The following is a 5,591-nucleotide window of genomic DNA, read 5'->3' as shown; positions in this document are numbered from 1 at the left end:
TCACTGTTGTGGCCTCCCGTTGCGGAGCACAGGCTCCGGACGCGCAGGCTCAGCGGCCATGGCTCACCGGCCCAGCCGCTTCGCGGCATGTGGGATCTTCCCGGACCGGGGCACAAACCCATGTCCCCTGCATCGGCAGTCGGACTCTGAACCACTGCGCCACCAGGGAAGCCCCTTACTTGACTATTAAATGTAGCTCAGATACTGTTTTTTACCCCGAATACCCACCCATCCCTGTTTAGGTTAGGTTGTTTCCTCTGTGTTCCTATAGCTCTGTGCACATCTCTGTCATGATCCAATGTCTTCTACAGAACACTGTTCAAAAAATACTGTAAAATAAGTGGTCCATGTCAAACAGACATAGAAAACAAAATCGAGTACTCTAGAATTTCTAAAAGCCTTAATATGCTAAAGTCCATCAATATTCTCCAAGAGAAGGATACAGTATGAAGCATCTTCCAAGCAGAGCACTGAACCATCTATTTGAGCTATTTAGCTATTTATTTTAAATTTCCAGTTTCTTAATTATTCATTTTCATATCAACGTGTGTGTGTGTGTGTGTGTGAGTGAGTGTGTGAGAGACAGAGAATGCAAGTGTTAATAAGGAAGAATCTTTGTGTTCTATTACAAGTTAATTACTAAAGGGATGTTGCCTATTAGCTTCAATTATACATCATGGCCCATATCTGGGAGCCCTGCCTCCCAGGTAAAGAGCATTAAGCTAAAATACCTTTGTTTAGCTCCTGAGCAGGCCCATCTGTGAATGACTGTAGGGAGGAAGAAATTAACACATCCCCTCGGGAGGCTGACTGGAAACAGGAAATGTTTGGCCTTACTCCCTCCCCTTTTAGTGTAAAAGAAGCCCGAATTCTAACTCAGGCAGGATGGTTCTTTGGGGGCACGAGTCTACCATCTTCTTGATCTGCTGGTCTTCCAAATGAAGTCGCTATTCCTTACCCCAACAACTCGTCTCTCAATTTATTGGCTTGTCGTGCAGCGAGGAGTTCGAGCTTGGACTCGGTAACACAAGGGCTATTTTCTTTTGTTCCTCTGAGGGTATTATACAAATTGATAGTCTTCTGTTTGCTCATTTAACTCTGTTTCCTTGAAGTTTTGTGTTTGGGGCTTGTTGAGTTTGGTGCATGCTTTGCGTGGTTTTGTTTTGTTCAAACCTTTTCTGTATTTGAGATTCCTGGTTGACTTGTTTGTAGATATTTAATTCTGTTTATTATAGCCTGCCTCAGGTGATAGGTGAAAAAGAATGACTCTTATGGGCCAAGCTGATAGCTCTGTCTTTTGGAATTGGAGGCTTCCTGGGAGTCAGTGGCTTCCTAAGGCACTGCTACCTTAGAGGCTACATCCCCGAGTTGTTCAGGGGGCAGATATTACTGCTGTCCGCTGGTTGGAACAAGCAGGGCACCAGGAGAGTGCTCTAGCTTCGTGCTGGTCCACTCTCTACCCTGAGAGGCGCTCCTGCCCTACCCTCCACACTCTGGTTTGCGTTGAATCCGTTCAAGGGCTTGGAGGACCTTCTGACTGCTCCTACTTTGCTTTGGTCTTATGTTTTGGGTCGTCATTAGTTCCTGTATTTATTTTCTTTATTTTTTTTTTAACGCTGATCTTTTCCTTAAATCTAATCCCATCTTTTTTTATCTTTCTAAGATTCCTCAAAGCTTCTTGTCAGTTTATGGTACTATTTGCTTTCCAGCACTGTTACAGATTTGCTTTTTAAAAGTCAGTTTTGATATTTCCTGGAGAAAATGGGATGGGAAAGGGAAATTGTCTAACCTTCATCTACTGTCTTGAAGCATCTAAACTCTTTATTGGAAAGGATCACTTAAAAACCCTCCCTTGAGCTACCCAACACTGCCAGAGATGCATGAAATCAGTATCTTGAATTGCTCTTTTTCAGTCACTTGATGTGCTGTGTGCCCCATCAGAGCAAAGACCACACTATTTCCATTTCCTTGGAAGATGCTGGATATATGGTAGCTGTTCAGTTGAACCTAGTCTTAGTTACAAAATACAAGTTTACACAAAATACAAAGTAAGGAGATAAATGATTGTTCTATAAAAGGAATCTTTTAACCATAACTAGTGCTTCTCTTGCATTTCAAGATCTGCTTCTTTACAGTTTCAGGAACTATTAAAGAAATGTGGATGCCAGTTAATGACATATGCTGACAAAGTTTTCTGTTGTTGCAGCTTTCTTTAGTCCCGAACAGATCCAGAGCCACTGAAGTAAAGCCATAGTAATTCACTGCTCTCAGAGAACCTAGAAAATAAAATTATTAATGGAAGGCTATTTAAATTTTCTCTGGTGTGATTACAGTATTACTTCAAAGTGTGTGTATATGTGTGTTTACATCCAAAGACTACTTACCTGTCAGCATAAAGATATGGCTATATGGCTGTAAGAATGTTTATCAAAGTATGGTTTATAGTAGTAAAACTTGGAAGCAATCTAAATATTGATGCCAAAAACCCAGCCTCTGTGCACCAGTGCCAAATCAAATCTCGGAGACAGAGTTTTGGAAGAAGTAGAAAAGAATAGCTCCATTGCTTTGCCAGGTAAACGGGGACACAGCAGGCTTGTGCCCTGAGAAACTGTGTCCCAACCTGGGAGGATTTGGTGAGTTTTATAGCAGTGGTTCAAGGGCAGAGTTGCTAACAAGGATTAGGGTGTGTACAGGGCCTGCACTCCTTTAATTTGGCCTCAGGTGGTCTCCTCCCTTGTCTCTGCATCCCCTCCCTTCCCTGATTAGCAACTGTTCGAATCTGCCCTTTAGAATTCAGGGAAGGTAATGGAGGCTGGAGTGTATTCCCTACAAACAAGAAACGGAGGACAGAGAAAGGCTTCCATGCCCAGGAGCCCCACAGGGTCCTGCTCAGTTTCAATATCTAATAGTATGGAGTAGTTTAAACAATATACTAGAACTTTATGCAGCCATTTAAAAATATTGTAAAATAACATTTGCTGATTTGGAAAAATAATTTTTTTTCTAATGAGAATGAATTATTTTTGGAATAACTTTTTTAAAGTTATTTGAAAATAGCAAAAACTTCAAAACAGATTTGTGGTAAAGATTCAGGGAGTGATTCTTGTTTTAATTAAGTAGAACAAATATCTGCCGTTTTGTGTAACACAGCTAGCGTAGAAGAGGAAAAAGCTTTCCTTGATGCTCTTAGGGTCACAGGCTGGGTCTGAAAATTAAAGTCACAAAGACAGATTAACAGGAGAAAAGCATAGAAATTTAATTAATGTGAGTTTTACATATCAGGGGGGCCTTCAAAAGGAAATGAAGACCCAAAGAAACAGACCTGAGTATTTTATGCTGGGTTTGATGAAGAGTGGACAGTTGTGGAGGAATATGATGGGTTAAGGGGTATGAGGCACGTCTTAGAGATATTGTGGGTTCAGTGCCAGACCACCTCAATAAAGCAAATATTGCAGTAAAGCATGTCACATGAATTTTTTGGTTTCCCAGTGCATATAAAAGTTATGTTTACACTATACTGTAGTCTATTAAGTGTACAGTAGCATTATATCTAAAAAACAATGTCTATATTTTAATTAAAAATACTTTATTGCTAAAAAATGCTGTCATCTGAGCTTTCAGCGAGTCGCAATCTTTCTGCTGGTGGAGGGTTTAAAATATTGCAAGAATTACCAGTATGTGACAGAGAAACATGAAGCGAGCAAATGCTATTGGAAGAATGGCACCAATAGACTTGCTCTATGCAGGATTGCCACCATCCTTCAATTTGTAAAAAAAAAAAAAAAAAAAAGGAAAAAGAAAAGAAAAAGGCAATATCTATGAAGCACAAAAAAGTGAAGTGTGCTTGTAATTGTAGTAAATGGGGCAGGGGGCATGTGGTTGCAGGGTACAATGATGACATAGCAAGGCCGGTTTGTTAGGATTCTTCTTGGTGTCCCTATGTCTTCTGAGATAAGGATGCTCCTTTCCTCTTGGCATGGGGTGGGCACCTCTTAATGAGGTTTTATGACCTGTTTCAGGGAAGAAGGGGGAGGGGGGAGGAGGTCAGAGTAACCTTCCTGTTTCTGCTATTTTCTCATACTCCTTCAGCTTAAAATATTCAAGATGCCAAGGTGCCACATTTAGGGGTAGCGTGTCCTGAACCCCATCAATTGCCATGATTAACCTGTTGTTTTGGAATTTGTTAATGATGGTTTAGCTCTCATTAATGTTACAAATATTACCGTTAGTTATTTTTGATACCTCATTTGTGGAGGAAACTTGTCAAAAATTTTAATAAATGTCAAGAACATAATTATGGGAACAGTGAATTTAACGCTTCTAGCCAATGATTTAAGTAAAAATCATTTTAATCAAATTCACTTTGTTTTCTATAAAAATTTTCTATAAAAATACAGTGTCTGAAAAAATGAGTTAAAACTTTAGTATTACAAATTTAGACAGGCTACAATTTAGATGTGTGTTCTAAATGCTTATTTAATAATAGCTAACATTGAACAATTATGGTATTATGTGGGGAGGGCTTTACATGCACTATCTCACTTAATCTAACAATTCTTTTAGGTAGATGGGTATTTTTAACATCTGCATTTGCCATGTGAGAGATAAGGCTTAAACAGATTAAATAAGTCGTCCATGATCACACAAGTGAATAGTAGAGGATTTGATCCCAGAAAGCTTAGTTTAAGAGGTCGTGCTCTTAATCACTAAGATGCTCCACTTGGCTTTGAACTGGTGGATGCTTTTGTGATCAGTATTTCCTTAAAGCTTTGGACACCTTAGGGTCCTAAGATAACAAAGAGGAATAAAAAGCTTAAGTCATTTTATTGATTACATAATGTTTATACAGCTGAGAAGGCTGTTGGTATCCTAGTCCAAACGTGATCTCCAAAGAGAAACTTTCATGAAAATTGTGTTAGTCCTAATATTGAATATCTTCTTCAGTCTTTTCTCAACCATTTCTTCTCTTCAGTCATAACCTCATTCCATGGGATGTCAGAAGAGACATCTGTGATTTCTCCATAACTCCATCCCAACACTTTTGATCCTTTCAAGCTACCTAAAATTTACATATTTGAGAGGCTAGATTTTTATCAGAAGGCAAAAAAAAGTCATGGTCCAAAAAAGAAAATGAGGAAAATAAGAGGTTTTCTAAAGCTCCTAATTGAAGCAACCAAAAGAAAAGTAAATTACATAATTGCTAGATCTTTCAGTTATTTATGCTTGAAAAACTTTCACATCTGTTTGGATATTAGGCTTCCTTTCAGCGTTAACTCATTAATACTACTTAACATTTTTCCCTTTGGAAAGATTATGGATGTTGGTTAGCATTCCAAGTGATCCCCCAAAAGATTTGGTTGGTAGATTATAACTGTAATAATTGCATGCCTGCAAATAAAAATAAAATAAAATTCTGAATGTAGAATGTTAAAGTATATGGGACTTACACTAGTTGGCATTTATATTCAGCTGCTAGTAACAGACTCCCAAAATAGTAACTTAAACGTGATAAAAGTTTCTTTTTCTCTACATACAAGAAATTCAGTTTGACAATTCCATAGCCATCAAGGACCCAAGCTACTTCTTCCTGC

At 38.8% G+C, this 5,591-nt stretch overlaps 1 protein-coding gene across 2 annotated transcripts in view; it reads left to right on the top strand.

The window, feature by feature from the left end:
* VPS37A (VPS37A subunit of ESCRT-I) overlaps positions 1–5,591 on the top strand; it is a 39,467-nt gene that overhangs the window by 6,946 nt on the left and 26,930 nt on the right. The gene's annotated exons all lie outside the window — the stretch shown is intronic.

The sequence above is a fragment of the Lipotes vexillifer genome, unplaced genomic scaffold (assembly GCF_000442215.2).
Source record: "Lipotes vexillifer unplaced genomic scaffold, Lipotes_vexillifer_v1.1 scaffold614, whole genome shotgun sequence".
Classification (NCBI taxonomy): Eukaryota; Metazoa; Chordata; class Mammalia; order Artiodactyla; family Lipotidae; genus Lipotes; species Lipotes vexillifer.
The sequence above is the reverse complement of the archived record's forward strand: the minus strand, read 5'-3'. Positions and strand labels throughout refer to the sequence as shown.